The following is a 21,333-nucleotide window of genomic DNA, read 5'->3' as shown; positions in this document are numbered from 1 at the left end:
ACTCAGATCTACATAAAAATATCATCTCTCAAGGAGATTCTCTCCCTGAATGAGGCCCTGAAGCTGACCGTCCAATGGCTCTCCTCCAACCAACTTAAACTCAATGCAAAGAAAACTCAGCCCTAAATTGTTCCCCGGCCATTGTGGACTCTTCCAAATCTCTGGGAATAACCTTGGATTACAACCTAAACATGCGAGACCACATCAACTCAATGGCCAAATCTGCCAGATTCCACCTGAGCTACCTATGGAAACTGAAACTCTTTCTTGATGCTCCCGACCTAAAACTTGCAGTCCAAGCACTAGTCATCTCTAGGCTGGAATATGGCTCCTCCACCCTCTCTGGTGCACCCAAGATCTCCCTAACACCCTTAAAAGCCTGCCGCAATGCAGCCGCCAGGCTACTCACCAGCACTTGGAAATTTGATCACATCACTCCTCATCTGAAAGCGTTGAACTGGCTTCCTCTCGAGGCCAGAATTCAACTCAAGCTGGCATGCATCACGCACAAGGCCCTACACTCAAACTCCCCTGCGTATCTTACACAGAAACCTGTGATATCCGGAGGTAGCAGAAACTCACGATCGGCCAATGCCCTCCTTCTCCAGCCTGCACGCTTTCGGGGGAAAAAAACCTATAATCGGGCTTTCACTGGGGCTACACCAAGGATATGGAACTCTTTCCCACCTGCCATCAGAAGAATCCCCTCTCTGGAACGCTTCAAAAAGGAGGCTAAGTCCTTCCTCATGGGTAAATTACTTGGCTAACCCCGTCCCACAACCACCTCAGAGACTATTGCCATCCTCCTTCGACCTCGCCCCACCAAGAAACCGGGGGCCTGTCCTCAGCAACTGTAATATTGACTATCCTTGTATACTCCCATGCCTCTTGTAAGCAGCACCCCTCCTGCCCAATGTACAGTATACTCTTGTTTTATCATGCCTGTTGTATGACTCTTTGACTCTGTAAAGCGCTCTGATACCCTAACGGGTCAAGTTTGCGCTCTATAAAACACTAAAAAACAATAATAATTATAAAATATGTATAGATTGCTAATTGAATCCGTTTTTAGATTGAAATTAATAATTTTTAATGAAAGAGTTTATTAAAATATGTCATAATACAATTATATATATTTATATATGGCATTTTGTTTTAGCATTGTTTGCTAGTTTAAGTCCATGCCGCCATTATTTTCCATTGTAGGGTATTGGAGTACCAGAGGTTGGCATATGTGGTAATGGACTTACTCCAGGTAAGGGCTGGAGCACGTTTACTACTGTTTTTGGTATTTTTGGCTGTAGTAACTTTAGATGTACAGTTTGTGAAAAGAAATGTTTTTATTTTGTGGGTGGGTGCATATCACGCTGTAGCCCCTCCTTACCGCTCTCTAAGCCTCTCCCAGGTATTAGTATGTATTCCCCATTTTTCTACTACTCCCCCTGTCTCTCCTACATTTTCAACTAAAGCACAAGTGTACATGTGCGAATATCTCTGTAGTCAAGGTGGAGATCCTCGCACATAAAAGACAGAAGAGACAAAGACCTCAGCTTGAAGGATTCTGAATATAAGTTTGTAGTGTTTGTAGTGTTTTTGCACTAGGAAACATACTACAAAATGTATTTTTATAATGTGCCCCTGTGTTTTGACACTGTATGTGTGCAATGATTGAAAGGAACTGTGTGAGGTGAAATACAGAGCAGAAGATGGAACAAGTAGCATCCATCAAGGAACATGATACTATATAGTAGAGAAAATAATCCTACCGGAATCAAGCAGGCATACCGCCAATGAATATTGCTTCTGCTGTTTATTTAATAGGAGGCCCACATTGATGTATTTGAAGTTGATTACTTCACTTCTGATTCTGTTGTAGTGACCAGACAGTAGAGGTCAAAGAAGTGAACACTGCGTGAAAGCCGTTCAGTGTCATCATATACAAGAATTAAGCACCCTCTTTCTTAGATTTTGCTTTGGCAGAAGCAGTTATTCTGAAGCCACTAACAAAGAGGAAAGGCAACTACTTGAAAATAGTTTTGAAAACACAACTCCAGCAAGAGAACAGCACCTGCCTTAATATACAGAGTAAACAAACTTTGAAAATTTCTCTTAAGCACTGACTCCAGGTTCAGAAGCATTTTATGAGGCAAGTGAAAGCACCTGTGTGCTCAGCCTAATGAGGGATGAGCCCTCTCCACTGGCCATGCTTCTATGTGGGTGATTCTTTATGAGGAGTCTTTGGCAATGCAGTATCCATCTCCGTAGCTGCCAGATCTTCCAAAAAACCTCCATAGTGAATAGGGGAAGGGGTATTGTTGTATCATCTGTGTAGGTGCACTGTATCCCTAAAATCCTATACCTCAAAAGTACAGCTAACAGCTGGGTGGATCGGCGATGATGTTAACCTCAGTTTCATGACCCAATGTGTCCCAGAGACAAGGTACAAATCATAATATCAAAATACAGTCAATCAAGAAAAAAACTGACTCAATGAGTTCTAGGGTGGCGTTTAGAAAACCATTAAAGTGTGTTACAAAAATCCATAAGGTACAGAGCCGGTCCTAGGCCATCTGAGGCCCCGGGCGAAAGAGAAGATGTGAGGCCCCTCTAAGTGCCTTACAGCCTGCGCGAGTGCGCGCAGCGCTTTTCCCGCATTTCATATCGGGCCCCCTGCTCTGTGGTCTACTCTGCGGGGCCGGCGGCGGGGCCCCCTGAGCGCGAGGCCCTGGGCATCTGCCCATGGTATGCACCTGTTACAACGCATTTTTTACTCCGCACTACCACTACAACGCAGGCATTACAACGCATACCGTTACAACGCATGGCGCTGGGGGGGCGCTCTAGGATAAGAGGTAAGTTTAATTTACTATCCAACACCTTCCCTAGGGTCCACGGACTCTGGAGTTAGAATAGTAAATTATACTTACCACTATCCAGCACCCCAAAGCGCTATGCGTTGTAGCGGTATGCGTTGTAAATACCGCGTTGTAATGGTATGCGGAGTAAAAGTATGCGTTGTAACGACATACATCCTCTGCCCATACCGCCCATGCCTAGGACCGGCCCTGATAAGGTACAATAAAAATAATAGAATGCAAAATATAATTTAGCCACCATAAAGGCCATCAATTCAGAGATATACAGAAGATGGACAATATCAGAGCAATGCTAAATCCAAAATGTGCAGCAAAATCGGTAAGAAATTGGACAGCATACCGAGGAGACACCCAAAAGATCCGACTCACCCCAAAGGGTTTATATTGCATATTTGTCCATAGAGAAGTATTAAACTGTAAAGTTACTATGGGGTAAGCACAGAAATACATTTTCAAAAAATGTGAATACAGACTTTAAAATTGTCATACATCCCTACCACCTAAGCACTGTGGTAGCATTTTTATGGTGTTATAGTTTTAATAGAAAATGTATATTGATTAATGAAGATTTTTATGTTGGATAAAATATGCAAATGCTGATATAATATGTTTGCAGTTAAACCAAGTTTATTGTGACAAATAGAAGTGTGTTTATTAAAATAATTTAGTAAAGCCACATTTTTATGAAAACTCCCTTTCGGATAAAATGGATCCTGCTCTGTCATTTACTCACACCTCTATGCACCCCCTCCCGTCTGGTCTCCCTGCCTATCTTCTCTCTTTGCAAGCTCTGCAGAATGAAGACAAGCTGATATCATTGAGTTTTACGACCATGCTCTGAATTATCTTTCTAGTGTTCCTATTGTTCTAAGTTATCAAGGCCTTTCTGCTGTAGTTTCGTTGCTGGGTATATTATGAATAGTCATTGTTCAAATGTTACATATGAGTTTGAACATATACGGGTGGAAATAAACATGGATGACCTGGAAATTATCTCAGAGAGAGATAGTGCTTAAAAAACTTAGAAGGTGAGGTAGAACCTTTTGATTTGTCAGGGAAGTGGGTACTTCTGATCCTGCCATGATAAATGCACAATTCTGCTTTGTTAAGCAAGAATTGCGTATAAGAACCCCTTTATTTTGGAGGGGAGCCAGAATTTTACAATTACCTTCTGGGGATGTTGCTCAATTTTCTTATGATTTTCTAGTTATTTAGCACTTAGAATTTTCTGATATTGACTACCCTGTCTAGCTCTATATTCCAGCCTTCATGGCGTTTATTCTGTACCGATTGATTTTTGGGAATTTTCTGTAATAAAACCCTTTAACTTTTCCCTGGGTCTCAAACTCAGGTATTATATGGTATTTATAATTTATTATGCTACATTGCTAAATTGACGTTGAGGAGGGTGCCTTTAGCAAAAGATAAACTCAGACTGGAACCATTTACTTATTTTAAATATATTTTTATTATTTCCAAACAGACGCATCTAAACATACTCAGGTTACAAAGGCTAACAGGAGCCCCCTAGTCAATGACAGTCTCTGTTCGCAACCAAATGCAAGTTACATATTCGCAGATAACAGATTTGTGTGTCATTCACCCAGATAAGCAAAACCAAAGGGGATGACAGATGGAGTGTTAAACATTGCAAGCACCCACCCCCAGTCAACTGATCTGGGTTTAATCCATCATCATTCTTTAGCTCACTCCCCCACCCCACATGGCCATATGCAAATCAGTCTGATCCTGTGCCTCATGGGAACAGTCCAGCCCGAACTGCCAAGCCATGTCTTCCCTGGACCGGAAACAAGCATCCTGGGACCGGTTTCTGGCTAATCAGCAGTCATCAGCTAGGCTAGCTTGAATCCAGTGGCAAAGTGAGCAAGGGACCCACGTCTGGGCATACCTAGACGTGAGACATAAGAGCAATACTGTAGCCGCAGAACAGGCAAAAAGTAAACAATCCTAAACCCCCCCACCCTCTTACCCCTCCCCCCTCCCCGGGTGTGTTCACAAAGCAATCGTTGTAAGAGCATCAAGATAGGGCACAAATGTTCATAAAAAAGGTAACATGGGATGTATACCAAGGAACCCTGCAACAACACAGGCAGGTACAATTAGGGATATGATAGGTACAGACAGCCAGGTATGAAACATTGGTCTGGGTGAAACTGCCGGGTCGCCAGCCGCAGAGTCCGCATCAAGATCAGCGCCCGGGGCTTTCAGTAAGATCACTATTGCTTCCCTGGCCCTCGCAGCTTCCAAAGCTTTGTCGCCTTTCGCTCAGCTAGCTAGCTGCAATCCCACTGGGCCCTCACATCCTGCCCATTTAAGGAGGTCAGCTTTCCAACGCTGGGGCCCCACCTAGACTTCCAGTGTGCCGTAATATCTCTTTTGGCCAGAAGAAGACGCAAATTCAAAAGTCTGATAGTGACCTTGGTCTTGTATGTGTGGGGAAACCAGTGTAGCAAGCAAGGGCCTATAGCAGGTTCTATCTCCCTCTCAGTTATGTCACACAATAGCGAAACCACTTCCCCCCAATACGTCCCAAGCTGGGGGAAGTCCCACATCATATGGCGGAAATCCGCACCCTCTGTGTTACATCGTGGCCATAGCGCTGTGTCCGTGTTGAAGTATATGTTAATTTTGGCCGGGGTGAGGTACGCCCTATGCAGTATAAAAAAGTGCACTAGTTGGAAACAAACATTTCTAGTACTTTTCCACGTCCTCTCAACCAATTCTGCCCACACCTTCTCAGGGATTTCTTTGCCTACATCCTCCTCCCATTTCTGCTGCAGTTCCCGCAACGATGTCAGCGCCTCGCTGGTCATACGCCTATATAGGCAGGAAACGGCTTTAAAGGTCCCTGCCGCCGTTCCAAAGTACTGCTAGGCCATGGTTCAGACAGCCCCTCCCTCCAGTGCCGTTGGATGGCCGAGACCAGAGCTGAGTGAAGCAGAAAATCCCCCTGAGGGAGGTCATATCTGTTCTGCAATGTATCGAAAAAAAGGAGGGCACCATCCTCATATAATTCCCCTAACGTATGGAGACCCTTCTCCCCCAGTCAGTCAACGCGGCGCAATTGCCCCCATGCAGGAGTGCAGTACACATGGCTAACACGATCTCTGGAGCATAGGTACGCACAATCTGCACCCTTCTATTCCAGCAATGCCGAAAGGTTCACAACTCATCAGTTAGCATCTGGAGCTGTAGTGGCAGCCATAAAAGAATACAAGACAGCACCTGACCTGGCACCTGTCCTCCATCCCACTCGGCCGGTCCCCGAAATTCCAGCGCCACTGCCTGAGTAAGCCACTATAACAGGGCTGCCAGATAGTATGTCTCAAAGTCAAGCACCTCCAGGCCATCATCAGCCTTTGGCATCATTAGAGTTTTCAGCACCATCCGTCGCCTGACAGTCGCCCAGAGAAAACCTTTGGTCATTGATTGAAGTTCTTTAAAAAGCGATGCGGGTAACCAGAGTGGCAGGGTTTGAAAATAATACAGCAACCGGGGGAGAGCCACCATTTTATGACAGGCCACATGGCCTGCTACCAAGAGGGGTAAGGCCCCCCAAAATCCCAGGGTACATTTAAGGCTCCGGAGGGACCGACCCACATTGCCTTCCAGTAAGTCGGCCTGCGTATGATAAATGCGGGTCCCAAGTTATGTCAAACAATAATACTCCCATTGCACACGTCAGTAAATAAAGAGTCCCCATCCGATGGGGCAGTGGAGAACAGGCAAGACTTCGTCCAATTCACCTTAAGTCCCGCAACAGCCTCAAGATCCTGGAGAAACGCTTAGCTCCAATGAGGGCGTCAGTCGCATTTGCTAAAAACATGAGCAGGTCATCGGCATATAGCAAAATGTAATGAATACAGCCACACACACTGAGCCTCGGGTAGCACTGCCCGTCCGGGCCTGGGCCAAAGCGGTTTTATGGCCAGGGCAAACAGTAGAGGGGAGAGTGGACATCCCTGCCGCGTCCTGCGGCTCATAGTAAAAGCATCCGAAATCAGACGCCCTATCAAGGCGTGAAAGGTCAGCCATAGATAAAAACTCCCCAAGGGCTTCATAAGTCAGCGTCACCCTACTCCGATACCGATCTGTATAATAAGCAAGGAACTGATCATTAATCCCCTGCTGGGTGTAGCAAAGTTCCCATGTCGGGCTACACAGTTCCAAAATAACCGTCCCCCGTTGGGCGGGGTTGACTAACCAAACCAACAACACACCGGATTTATCATGTTCTGTGCGTGCGTGCGCTATATATGTTTTATAAGCAAAACAGTGCAGCCGTTCAACCTGCACAGCGACCTCCTCCCTCGCCTCCAGTAAGTCCTGCTGCCCGCTAGGTTGCTCGGGCCAGGCATGTTCCGCTTAGCGCAAGCGCTGATCCGCAATCTCTATATCTTGCAGTAGTGTCTTACGCACCCCCGTCATGTTAGCAATAAAGTGACCCCTTAACACAGCCTTAAAGGTACCCCACTCCACGGCAGTCGAAGATGCCATGCCCACATTCTCGTGGAAATATTGGGTAATACCAGCACCCGCCACTTCCCGAAAGGTCTGATCTTCTAGGAGCTCTGGGTTTAAGCACCAAGTTGGGATTGTGAGGCGCGCCTGGGACCACTGGAACCGTAGAAGTAGCGGATTATGATCTGACAATGTTCTGGTGAGGTATTCACTATGTTGAACTACAGCATGTATGTCTGGGGAACACAGTATCGCATCTAGCCTAACATGGAGCTCGTGTAGCGCTGAGAAGTAAGAATAATCGTGCTCCCCCAGGTGGAGTGCCCGCCAGCTGCCAACCAATCCCCACCGAAGTTGCCAATCCTTTCTGGCCTTAAAGACCTTATGGATAGGTGCGTCTGGGAGAGGCGGATGCAATCTATCCAAGGAAATATCATGGATAGAGTTGAAATCCCCACCCATAATCACTGAGCCAGTCACATAAGACGCCAATTTCCCGTACAGTTGAGTAAAAAAGGCCGGTTATTCCATGTTGGGTGCATAAATACTACTCAGCACCATATCCCTGCCATTGAGGCGACCCGCAACGACCACATATCTCCCCTCCATGTCTGCTAGCTGTTGCACCGGCTGGAAAGGCACCCCCGCCCTAACCCAGATCAACACTCCCTATGCAAAAGCAAAATACTTTGTGTAGAAAATATGACCCCTCCATTTACGCTGCGGGGCGAGGCCCTCATGGTGTGTAATATGCGTCTCCTGGAGGAAAGCAATTTGAACCCTTGTACGCACTAAGCAAGCATTTATCTTGTACTGCTGCACCATTGTATGCATGCCCCTGAATTTTCCATGATAAACATTTCAGTTCAAGTAGTTACCCCATGATTTAACATTGTACAGAACCCAGGTGGAGAGCCAAATGTGGCACGTAGGGGCCCTCGAACATCCCAAGACAAAGAAAAAGAAAACCCTCAACTCCCTCACACTAGAACAGGCACTAAAACACTAGTCCCCATCCAAACTATCTAAACACACAATACCTTCTAGTGACTACAGTGGATCAAGGTGGGTGGCAGCTGTGAACCGGCGTTATCATGCTATGGTACCACTAACAGGGCAGCACCATGCCCCAAACAATACAGAATGCCCCGCATCTGAGGGCGAACCACAACTGACACAAATCCCCCCACCCCCTCAACAGCACATCAGCTCAAGAAATGTCATTGCAGTATCAGCAGGTCAAAGAAGCGGTCAAGCCACAGAAAAAGAGGAAGAGAAAGAGCGAGGCAAAATTAAAACAAAGCAATAGATCATTCAAATAATTCCATCAGCTGTTCCTGGGGTTACATGTGGTAATTTGACACTGTCAGCATTGGACTCATCAGATGCAGAGCCATCCGACACCTTCTCCGATCCAGTGTCCGCTCCAGACGACAGTTGGCAATCCTGTAAGAGCTCCAACACAGCCCACAGTGTGTCCGACCTCTCTTTTTCTGTCTGGGGTCCGCTAGGCCCCTGCAGGACAGTGCGTCGACGCATTGTTCGCCGCGACCTTCGCGGACGCAGATCCCCCATATCAGGTTCGTTTTGTTGCTCTGTTGCTCCGCTGATCCACAGCCAGTTATGTAGGATTCAATCCAGTCCTACGCCTCCTTGGGATCATCACAAAAGTGAGTCTTGCCATCTAAGACTATCCATAGTCGTGCCGGAAACATCAAGGAGTACTGCAAAGCCCTCCTGATCGCCAAGAAAGACGTACAGCGGCACTGGACTTTCAGCATATAATATGGGAAAATGTACACTTTACAATTGTCTACTGGATGGGGCCCTGAAGAGCGTGCTTTCTGCAGTAGGAAATCCTTGTCCTTCTAATGGAGCAGACGGGCGACCACCGGCCGAGGAGGCACCTCGGTGCCAGAGGACGGGCAGGTACCCTGTGGGCCCTCACCAGGGTGTAAAACTGAGTAAATCCAGCAGGTGCCACTGCGTCACAAAGCCAGTCCTCCAGGTAGTCAATCATGCTAGTACCCTCCACTCCTGCCGGCAGGCCCAGCACCCGTATATTATTTCTTCAATTGCGCCCTTCAGCATCCTCAGCTCTCTTCTCCAGGAGTGAACCCTGTGGGTGATATCCCCTAGCTGAGCCGTGAGGGATTGCTGCACCGGCGCCATGCCTCCAAGGAGGCATCCGTTTGTTTAACCCGGTCAGCCAGCTTAGTATGCTCCGCCCTGAAGAGTACGAGCCCCACCACAACATTAGCAATGTCCTGGTGTAGGGTATCTTTAGTGTCCACTATTGCCTGCAAAATCTGGGCCAACTGTTGCTGGACTAGAGTGTCCGCCGGGGGTTCAAGGGAATCTTGTCATCTGCGATCTGATGCCGAGTCATCAGGGTCCTGGGAAACTCCCGTCTGCTTGCCTCTCAGTTTCCCCATGTCCCCAGGGGTACTGAGCCACCAGCCAGTCACTGAGGGACAGTAGTGACCACCTATGTAGTCCATGAAACGAATGCAAGTGGTCGTGTCATACATCAGGGGGAAAACAGCACTCATCGTTCGCCTCTGCCGAATGACTATGAGGTCTGCGGGTCCCGATCCCGGTGTCCCGCTGACACATGCAAGGCCAAGAGCAGAGTCACAATTCACTACGAGGGCGCGTGTCCCAGTGCTCACTCGATGAGGATCGAAGCGTACCAACACCGGGAAGACCAGAGCCCGGGCCTCCCTGTGTCCCACGCAGTGCTCTCCCAATCGGTCCAGGGTCTCGGCAGCAGCAAACAGAGTCCAGTCACACTCCGCTTCAGACCACGGGGTCACAGGACGTGGGAGCCCCGCTGACGGGTCCTCCAACAACAGGACAGGGTGCAGGCCCTGGGGCAAGCAATCCCAGGCATAGGTCTCTCACCCCCAGCAGGCACAGCTGTACTCACTCGAATCAGGGCACTGAGCTTCGCCGCGTCTCCAGTCTGTGCCAGCCAGCGGGAGCCTACCCCACAACTCCACAGGGATGAGGCCAGACGCTCCAGTAGCGCCCCACCGGTAGACCGCCACCCGTTGCAACAGCTGGAAAATGGGGGCGGCCTCAATGCCAGCCGGTCCAACAGGCAACTGATATCTTGCTGGCCGTGGGTCAAGGCGAGGGCCCCCCCGATGCCTTGCAAAGGAGCACGGCTCTGGTGCCGGCACAGGGAGCTGCCCCAATTCAGCTCCCAGAGACGCTACGATGCACTGGCAGGTCCCGTCGCATCACTCAAATCCACACACCGGGAAATCTCAGCAGGTAGCGCTCCTCTCAATTGCCCCCTGCAGGCAGCTTCCAGCCAGCAGAGCCCCTCCCAGCGCTCGAGAGGCCAGGCCAACAGGTGCCGAGACAGTGTGGGCTCTCTCTGCAGTCGACACAACAATCACTCCTGGGCAATGATCGGAGCCATCTTGCGGATTCTACACCGGCGCTTCCCCAGCCGCTTCACACGGACAGCGTCTCTCCCCAGGTGCGCTGTCCAGTGTCAAATCAGGTCCAGGCTCCCCCAGTCTCGGTGGGGCCAAGTACATGCCCCCGTATCCGAGGCAGCAGCGTTCGAAACAGGATACTGAGCTGGGCCGGCGCAGAACTCCGAGCTCACGTGTCCGTCGCCATTGGCTCATTAGCCACACCCCCAACTCAGACTGGAACCATCTGAGGTAAATCATGGTGATCTGAAATTTTGGGGTGTCATGGTTATTGGGGTACAGTTGTAACTATTTCTATACATGGTGTCACTTCCAATACACTAACCCACTACTTTGAATATTGATTCCGCTCTAATGACCTAATACTATATGGAGGTGTTAGAACAATCTAGTTACATAAACAACAGTGAACCATTGTAAATGATGTAATATTGCATACAAGCTGAAGATCCTTGAAAACATGTTACAATAGTGAACCGGTGCTAGAGAGTCTTCTTCTTTGGCTACATACAGCAGAAACATAAATAACCCATCAACATGATGAGACATCCATTCTGAACAAGATAGCATTGAGTCCTAATTAGTAAAACATACTTTAACAAGTCATAGCAAATTGTTTCAACAAAAATAATATCATTTTAATATATGAATGTGAATTCAGGTGCAAAATATTATTCTACCCATTGTTAATAATTCACATTCTTGGTTAATGCATAAAAGCTCCCCCAACTGCATGCCAAATAACACTAATAACTGGTACTGGGCTTTGCTTAGAATCTGTTAGGTTTTGAGAACTTCTGTAAATCAGTGGTTTTCATGCCATACCAAACTTGCTGTTTCCCCAGCTTATTTAAAGTTGGGGAAATCACCCAAATTTCTATGGTAGAGTTTCAGCCAGCTCTACCATGAGAAAGCCTCTTCTGGTTGGTAGCCTACCACAGGACAACTGACTTGAGACCATCAGAAGGCCCATCCTACTTGGAATAACTAGTGGTTATGAGTTGGAAAGAGAACTTGACCAGGACATGTGTCCTCAACAAGGTACCTTTATACACATGAATACATAATGTTTCCCGACTTGTCTTTCATAGGCTTTGAAACTTTGTTTTCTCATTTGTATATGCATCATTACCTCCTTTCTCCATCTTCCAGGTTAACCTTAAAGGCAATTGTCCTTACCTTATGCACAGAATCCATCTCTTCCATCTCTCACCCTCTCCACCAGTGACCACACACACACACACACACACAGGTATAAAAGGACCAATCGCACAAACAGACAAATAGTAACGGAATGTAGAGAGAAAACACAGACTTCCGCGATCATTCCTCTGACTCGTCACTCCTGTTGATCAAGGTTGTTTTCAGGATTCAGTTGAGATCTACAAGGCAACAAGATACCTTAAGTAACTTGCCATAGTATTTTCTGTCCTTAACAGTGTTTGGGAACGGATATTCCTTAGCAACATTTCTGTATAACAGTCTCTCTATACTTTTATATTGAACTTGTACATTCTGAAAACTATATACGCACAAAGAATGAGTACCTAAAATATATATTCACTAGTACTTGTCCCCATAATTTAAATACCTACATCAAGATTTGCCACTGATCACACTCTGTTGAATCTTTTGAGGTTCACCCTTCAGCTCAACTCATGGTAGATAGTGGAAAAATTGTGACATCTTGCATTTGTAGTACTCTGAAATTGATCAATATGGGCTTTGTGGAGTAGGGGACAGCTCGTTAATTTCATAATGTAATTTATCAAAGATGAAGGCATATCTCTTACTGTTCAACCTGAATCAACTAGAGTCATAGTAGTTCTAGTTGTATTCCTTTCAATTAACTTATTTTTGTACTCTAGTTATAAGCATTCCATTTTAGAGTCCCGCCACATGGTGCAGGGTATACAAATTATGATCATCGAATATGAGGAGCAGCCTATCATTTTCACTGAGTCACCACCCCCACAGTGGTTCAAATTAGCGGCTAGTACTTCTTGAACCAATAATCTGAAGGAGGAAACTTTACACCTACAAAGTAGAAGTCTCACCTAAATATTCACAGGAGGGCAGGATTGGGTTAGCTCACATTAAACTGGCCCAGTAGACCAAAGGTAGAGAACATTTATTGAACCTTTTTTTGTTGTTGTGGCACAATAGATTAAACCTCGTCTACCAAGACTCTCAGAAAAAGTAGGTGTCAATAAAAATAATAAAAAAGAAATGTATTTTTGTTTTTTATTCCTGCCAATCTTCTTGGTTTTCCCTTTTCTCTATAATGTGCCCTAAATGTCTTTTCTGTGTAACTCTTGGTTTCCGTGGAAATAAAATACTCCCTCTCTAGGCTTTCTTGTCTCTTTGTGGTTTTCTTTATTTACTCAACCCATTCCTTAAATATTCCCCTGTTTCTTTCTGTCACATTTATTTTCTTTCTTCTTTCATGGTTACCTTCATAGTTCTCCCACCTACCTCGCCCCTTTCCTCTCAGAGGATAGTTTTTTTTATACCCGGTGTTTGAGGCTCCCTGTTATCCTCCCCATCTGAGGTTACATAGGATGACAACAGTTCTATGCCAAAGAAAATATTACTTGTGGGATGTGATTGCCCTACCCACCCCTTTTTGGTCTACCCCTCTACTGTCAGGCTCAGAGACCATGGCTGGATCGGTATGCTTTGAGGCGGGATCATTCTTTATCCCTCGTGCCTGTCTCGTTGGAAAGTGGGGGCTTCCAGACACTCTTCTGTCCTAGTTTCTGCTCTCGTGAGTGGTGCTTGGCGTTTTTCTGCATTCCTCCGGTGGGTGGATCTCTGGATGTCCTGTGGCTGTCTTTCCCTCTGCTTCCTGGTCAAAAGAATACCTATTAGCCCAGCATAGGCTTAAAAACAAACAGATAAGTTAACATACAGGTGCTATCAGAATTGGCAGCTGTTTCTGACTTGTGAGAAGAAATTATTATTGGTACTGATACTCATCAATTCAGTTCTTTTCTTACTAGACAGTTAACCGATGATGATCTGTGATTGTATGAAAGTGGCCCATATGCTCAAGATGAGTTGAGTGGGAAAGAACTAAGGCCCATTTTCGCTGCTTTAGCAGCCGATTTCGGCCGAAAAGCGCACGAAATAAACATGTCACTGTTTTCAAGGACACGCGTGTTTCCTTGATTCAGTAGCCGTTTTCTCTCCATTTTGCATGATAACGATTATTATCGCTAATAACAGGCAAAATGGGCATTCCTCCCAATGTCTGCATGATTTATGTCGAGAAAGCAAAAGACACACAAGTGATGGACTGAATGCAGAACAAATCAAAACATTCACCTCCAGTCAAGAGATCTGGGTTAAATACATCATTCTTTTGCGCACCATGCCACCCCAGTGTAGACCTGGCCATATGCAAATCAGTCTTCACCCTGTGCCTCATGGAAACAGTCCAGCCGGAATTGCCAAGTCAGGTCCTCCCTGGACAGGAAACAAGCATCCTAGGACCGGTTTCGGGGTTTCACCCCTCTTCAGCCAGGATAGCTTGATTCCAGTGGCACAGTGAGCTCAGGACCCATGTCAGGGCATACCTGGCACGCTTAGGGCGAGAAAGCAAAAGACACACAAGTGATGGACGGAATGCAGAACAAATTAAAACATTCACCCCCAGTCAAGAGATCTGGGTTAAATCCATCATTCTTTTGCTCACCATGCCACCCCGGTTTAGACCTGGCCATATGCAAATCAGTGTTGACCCTGTACCTCATGGGAACAGTCCAGTCCGAACTGCCAAGCCAGGTCCTTCCTGGACAGGACACAGGCATCCTAGGACCGGTTTTGGGGTTTCACCCCCCTTCAGCCAGGATAGCTTGATTCTAGTGGCACAGTGAGCCCAGGACCCACAACTGGGCATACCTGGCGCATTTAGGGCGAGAAAGCAAAAGATGCACAAGTGTGAAGTGTGGCTCACTAGTTAGAGTGAGCCACACTCTGGTTAGAGCGGCAGACTCTGAAGCAGAGATCAGGCCCGGGACCAGGGTTCAAGTCCCGATGCGGCAGGGTCTTGGGCTCAATGTCCGCGGACTCGATAATTCTCGCCTCGGCGCCTACTCTAATCATGGGTCCCACGCTGCAACTCTGGGCAATAGCTTGCTTAATCTCCACAACAGCCCCAACAACACCGGGATGCCTGGCTTCACCTTGGGGGTGCCCAGGAGGGGTATCTCACAGGGAGAGCCAGGAAGGGTTCCACAGCGTTATACAGCGCCGGGACGCCCCATTGCTGGGGCAGCTGTGCGCTTTACAAGTATACTACATTTACATTTACAAGTGATGGACGGCTCTCCATGCCACTGGAATCAAGCTTGACTGGCTGATGAGGGCTGAAAGCCATAAACCGGTCCTAGGATGCTTGTTTTCAGTCCAGAGAGGACCTGGCTTGGCAGTTTGGGCTGGACTGTTCCCATGGGGCACAGGGTCAAAACTGATTTGCATATGGCTGGGTTCAAACTGGAATGGCATGGGGTGAGCAAAAAAACGATGGATTTAGGCCCAGATCTCTGTACTGGGGTGAATGTATGACATTGTTCTGCATTCTGTCCATCAACTGTTGGTTTTGCATGATTTACGTGGCAGACAGACCTTCGCATTATTAACAATGTGGCCCCAGCGATGTAGAAAAACGTGCTAACGGCGGTTATTTCATGAAGTTAACGCCTGCTTTTTCTTTTACTTAGCTATGCTGATAATGGGAGGTGGAGTGCAATGTTTCGACCACACTCCCCTATCAGCAAGCATCTCCATAATCATCGCTGGATTTCAGGTGATGTTTCTGTTTTTCGTTGTCTATCGCTGGAATTATATCGCCTGTTCACAAAACATTGATAATACGCCATTAACACGGCAATGTCATTCAGCGATAGACGGCGATAGACAGAAACTCGATAAATGCGCTTAGCAATGTTTATCGCTCTTCCTCGATAATATGCCCCGAAAGTAGGAATGACTACAAGAGTTTCTTAATTGTCTAACTTAAGATATGTAGTGAAAATGTAAGGAGTTTAAGCTGGCTCCAAGGAATGATTTGAATCTACAAATCGGCTTTTATGATATGTTTTGTTACTTTACGTTTTGCTATTTGTCGGGTGCACATATCACCCAAAAGGTTATTTTAGTGCCTGTGAGCGGGGGTACTGGCCTTTCTGGGGCCTAGTGGAAGAGCCTGGTATTTAGTTTCTTCCTGAATTCAAAGATGGGGCTGGAGGCTCTGGTGTGATGGGGGAGTTCATTTTGGGTTCTGGGAGCAAGGTAGGAAAAGGCTCAGCAGAATGGCAGAGAGGAGGTGTTTGGCCAGTGACTAGAGCTGGATGCTTCTGTTGAAGTAAGCAGGGCCTTGGTTGTGAGCTGCCTTTGAACAAACTAAAGTAGACGAAATAGGTGCAGAAGTAGGACCATATTTTATTAATAATGGTTGGGCTGTTATATCTTAAAATTGGTTCTAAGGCATATCGACAATTATTTGTTCCCATGACCTTTCAGGAACAAGTTCTCTTCCTCTTAAAATACAAACCTATTAGGTGCCTGAAATGTCCCACCTCTCAAATGGTAGATCCTTATCCGCCTCTGAAAGTTCCCTGACAACAAATGTCTTACATTGACATTCCATATATGAGAGTTGCAATGGACATCGTGGACCTTTAGTGCCTATCAGTAAAAGCTATACATATATTTTAGTTATCGTTGGTTGTGCCCCACAGTTTCTTGAGGCTGTCCCGCTTAATCAAACAGGAACCAAGTAAATAGCTACTGCCGATATTGAGGTCTTTTCCAGAATAGGATTTCCTAATGAAATACTTACCACTCAAGGCACCCCCTTTGCTTCTAGGTTGATGTAAAAGGTTTGTCAAGAACTAGGGATTAAACTGTAATGTCCCTTCGCTTATCATTTGAGGACGGACGGCTTTGTGGACCAATATGACTCCACTCTGAAGAGGACACTAAAAAGTATGTGAAATTAGGGGAAGAAAAAGGCATCCTTGACACTATTTGCAATTAACTGCCAAATGCAAACTAGCTTGGGGTTTTCTTCCTTCAAATTACTCTTTGGTCGGAAACCTGGAGCTTTGCCATAAATGATTAAAGTAACCTGGGACGAACAGCAAGATGAAAATATTACATTAATAGAGTACGTATCATAGCTACGATGCAGACTTGGGAAGCCAAAAGTACTAGTAAGAGAAAACTTAAAAAAATCCCAAACCAGGCAACAGACCAGTGTCGTCTCCACCGCTAAGGCAGAGGAGTGTTGCCCCTCTACTCAATGAGTGAGCAATTAAAAAGGGAAAAATAAAATGATAACAACTCAACATCATATTCATTTTATTTAAACATACTGGCTCAGTTGTTTGGGGGTGAGGTGTTTTGAGCTTTTTAGATGCTAGGGAGGAGTGGTAGGCACTTCTTAGTGTACATGAGATTTTGGCCAGCCGTCTCGAGCCGGCCAAAATGTAATGAGCACTTTGCGTGCTCTCCACCCAGGCTGCATAAAAGCCTGGGTGGAGAACATGTCCAAAGTCCTATTCCCTATCTGAGGGCTGAACCATGGTGTTCAGACCAATCAAAACGTTACATTTTAGATGCTATAGTTGTGTCACAACCATGACGCAACTCCATCAATGCATGGGGCCAGCCTATCCCTGTGGCACTGCGTCACCGTCACACCTGCCATCAGGCAGGCGGAAGGTACTGACGCAGTGCCGTTCATGAGGGGTGCCCGAATGTCAGCGCTGTTGGAGACCCATCGGAGGTGTATGCGCGCTACGGTGTCATCGTTTGGAAGCATTGGTGGAGTGTTGGTGCGGAGGCAGTTGACGAGACGTTCTTCGGTGGCCTTGATCTAGCTGCGAGGGGGTGCGATGATGGCGGTGATGTCCAGTGCGCAAGGTGAAGAGGTGATCTTACCAATGATGGTCTGTCCAGGAGAGTCTGGTTTTGTGGCTGTAGTTGAAGCTCCCGCTGGCGGAGGTGACGTGCTCGAACAGTGTGTCCAATGTGGCTTGTTGAGGTGACGTGCTGCGTGCGTCTGATGTAGGGGACCTTCCCCAGGAGCGGCTGGTGTCCTGGTCACTGGGGTTGTCCAGGTGGAACTTGAGTTCAACGAGTAGGATGTCGTCGGTGGATGAGAGACCTTGGGGTGCAATGAGGTCTACAATGGTATTGGAGAACGGGGCCATGGCCCTGGGGGCCTGCACATAAGGCTGCCACAGAGGATGTGCTTGGGCCCGGTCCGGATCTGGGAGTGGAGGTGGTCCATGGGCACACTTGGGTCATTAGAGTGCGTGGTCAGTCGTAGTGTGCTTCTGTAGGTGATGGCAATGCATCCTCCTTGATGGTCGGGGGATTTGCGGGTGATACTGCAACCATCAGTGATGGCAATGGCGATATCCGGTCTGGAGCAGAGGTTGGTCCTGGCGGGCGAGGTGGCGTCCAGGATTGATGGCGAGGAGGGTGCAGGCATCGTAGTGGTGGAGTGTCAAAGAGGAAGGCTCCTTGGTGCGGAGCGTGGCCCAGGGGCAGACGGATGCAAACTGAGTAGCCTATGGGTTGCCTTTGGCACTGGAGATGGCCATTACAACGCAGGCAGTACATCATTAACAACGTAACTTCGACAGCGCAGGTGCCTTTACATCGCATTTGATTACAAAGCATTGTGTGATTAGTAATGGGGTAATTGAAAGTTTTTCGAGTGGGGGTGGGTTTTGGATGTAAAATATGAAAATTTGGGTGTGTTTTGGGGTAAAATAGGAAAATTGGGGTGTGCATTTAGATCAAATTTGATTTTTGGGTGTGTTATGGAGGCTCAAAAGGGAATTCCAGTGTTCATGTTGGGTTTGGGGTGCAAAGGTTAGTTTTGGGTTGCACTCACTGAAGCGGGAATAGTAATATTAATGACTCCCCTATGCAACAGCTACTCTACTGTTGCAATGTGCCTAGTATTAGTTTTCATTGGAATGGAATGCAATGTTATGGCATGCATCGCAACCACATATGTGGCTTTGGCACACGAGTGGTACGCCAGCTGTGCATGGGCGCACAGCATCTGCCATTAAGAAGTGCTGGGGGGTGGCTGGACAGCTGTGAGGTGGTATATATTGGAAAGAGAATTGAATGTGGCGTGGATGCGGGGATGTGTGTGTGAGCGGGTGTTGTAAATATTTAAAAAAAGGAAGTCTTACCTCGAAGCCGGGTCCTGTGTCTTCGAGGTTGGATTTTGCTTGCACTGAGGTGGAGGAGTGTGGCTCACTGATTAGAGCGGCAGACCCTGATGCAGAGGTCTGGCCCGGGACCAGGGTTCAATTCCCGACGCGGCAGGGTCCTGAGCCCAAAAATGTCCACGGACTCGATAATTCTCACCTCAGTGCCTACTCTAATCATGGGGTCCCACGCTGCAACTCTGGGCAATAGCTTGCTTAATCTCCACTACGGCGGACCACCCGCTGCGGGATGCCTGGCTTTCACCTTGGGGATGCCCAGTAGGGGTTATCTCACAGGGAAAAAGCCAAGACGGGTTCCCAAGGCAAGCGCCTTGATGCCTTCAGGTGATATGTGCGCTATATAAGTCGCAATACATTTACATTTACTGACTGTCTGCCTACACGGGACACGGGACTCCAAGGACCAGGAGCCCCGTAATTACCTGCACTTGTGCCTGCCTGCGCCTACATCACTGCTCGCGGGAGCCGCTCGAGGTTGGATTTTGCTCGCACTGACTGTCTGCCTACAGGGGACACGGGACTCCAAGGACCAGGAGCCCCGTAATTACCCGCACCTGTGCCTGCCTGCTCCTACATCACTGCTCGCGGGAGCCGCTCGAGGTTGGATTTTGCTCGCACTGACTGTCTGCCTACATGGGACACGGGACTCCAAGGACCAGGAGCCCCGTAATTACCCGCACCTGTGCCTGCCTGCGCCTACATCAATGCTCGCGGCCCCCGCTTCTCGGGACACGCGTCGGCACGCGCCAGACGAAGCCCGGGCCAAGGGCAGGCCCGTTTGAGCCCGTTCGAGTACGGACGAGGACGGGACGGGGACCCCCCCTTATTTCCGCAATCAAATTAACACATAAAGGTTAGTACCTGTATAGTAGACCACCTTTGTTAATTTGACTCGTTTTGTAAAAACTACGGCAATTGAACAGAGGAGTAGCTGTTTTGCAATCCCCTCCTGCAATGACTACTTCCAAGATTGGGAAGGATAATGTTTAGAGTACATTCAATCAATCAATCAAAGACATTTGTAGAGCGCACTACTTACCCGGAGGGTCTCAAGGCGCTTGGTGGGGGGGGGGGGGATGCTGCTACTGCTTGAACAGCCAGGTCTTGAGCTTCTTCCTGAAGAGAGGTGGTCTTGGGTCAGGCGCAGGTCGGGAGGGAGGGAGTTCCAGGTCTTGGCGGCCAGGTAGGAGAAGGACCTTCCTCCTGTTGTCGTTCTTCGGATGCGGGGGACGGCGGCGAGAGCGTGACTGGCTGATCGGAGATGGCGTTTGGGAGCATAGAAGTTGATGCGGTTGTTGAGGTAGCTCGGGCCTTGATCGTGTAGGGCTTTGTGTGCGTGGGTGAGGAGACGGAAGGTGATTCTTTTGTTGACGGGGAGCCAATGCAGGTCTCTCAGATGTCCAGAGATGTGGCTGTGTCGTGGGATGTCGAGGATGAGTCTGGCTGAGGTGTTCTGGATCCGCTGAAGTCTCTTCTGGAGCTTGGCGGTGGTTCCGGCGTAGAGGGCGTTGCCGTAGTCCAGTCGGCTGGTGACGAGGGCCTGGGTGACCGTCTTCCTGGTCTCGGTGGGGATCCACCGTATACAATACCGGGGTATACAATCACGGTCGGGCAGCATGGGTTACATGGGTTACAAGGTTAAGACATGTCGAACAATGCATTGTAAAAGTTTAACACAAGTCTAAGGTGCAACACAGGTTCTCTGGGTAAAAGTTTCAGTGCGGGAGTGCTAAGTGCGGGAGTGCTAACGTGACTTGAAATTGTTACTTCTAGTGCAGGTATAGTACCCGGGTGTGCTCGTTACTCAGAGATGACTTGGAGTTTGGGCAATTGCCATGGACTCCGGTGCTTATATATATATACACACATATATATATATATATATATATATATATATATATATATATATATATATATATATATATATATATATATATATTACCTCTCTCTCCACCTCCCTCTCTCTACCTTTCTCTCTACCTCTCTCTCTACCTCGCTACCTCTCTACACCTCACTACCTCTCTCTACCATTCTCTCTCTCTCTCTCTCTCTCTCTCTCTCTCTCTCTATACCTGTCTCTCTATACCTCTCTCTTGGTCTCTACCTCTCTCTCTTCCTCTCTCTCTACCACTCTCTCTACCTCCCTACCTCGCTACCTCTCTACCTCTCTACCTCTCTCTACCTCTCTCTCTCTACACCTCTCTACCTCTCTCTACCTTTCTCTAACTCGCTCTACCTCTCTCTACATCTCTCTACCTCTCTCTC

The sequence above is a fragment of the Lissotriton vulgaris genome, chromosome 5, assembly GCF_964263255.1.
Source record: "Lissotriton vulgaris chromosome 5, aLisVul1.2, whole genome shotgun sequence".
Taxonomy (NCBI): Eukaryota; Metazoa; Chordata; class Amphibia; order Caudata; family Salamandridae; genus Lissotriton; species Lissotriton vulgaris.
The sequence above is the reverse complement of the archived record's forward strand: the minus strand, read 5'-3'. Positions refer to the sequence as shown.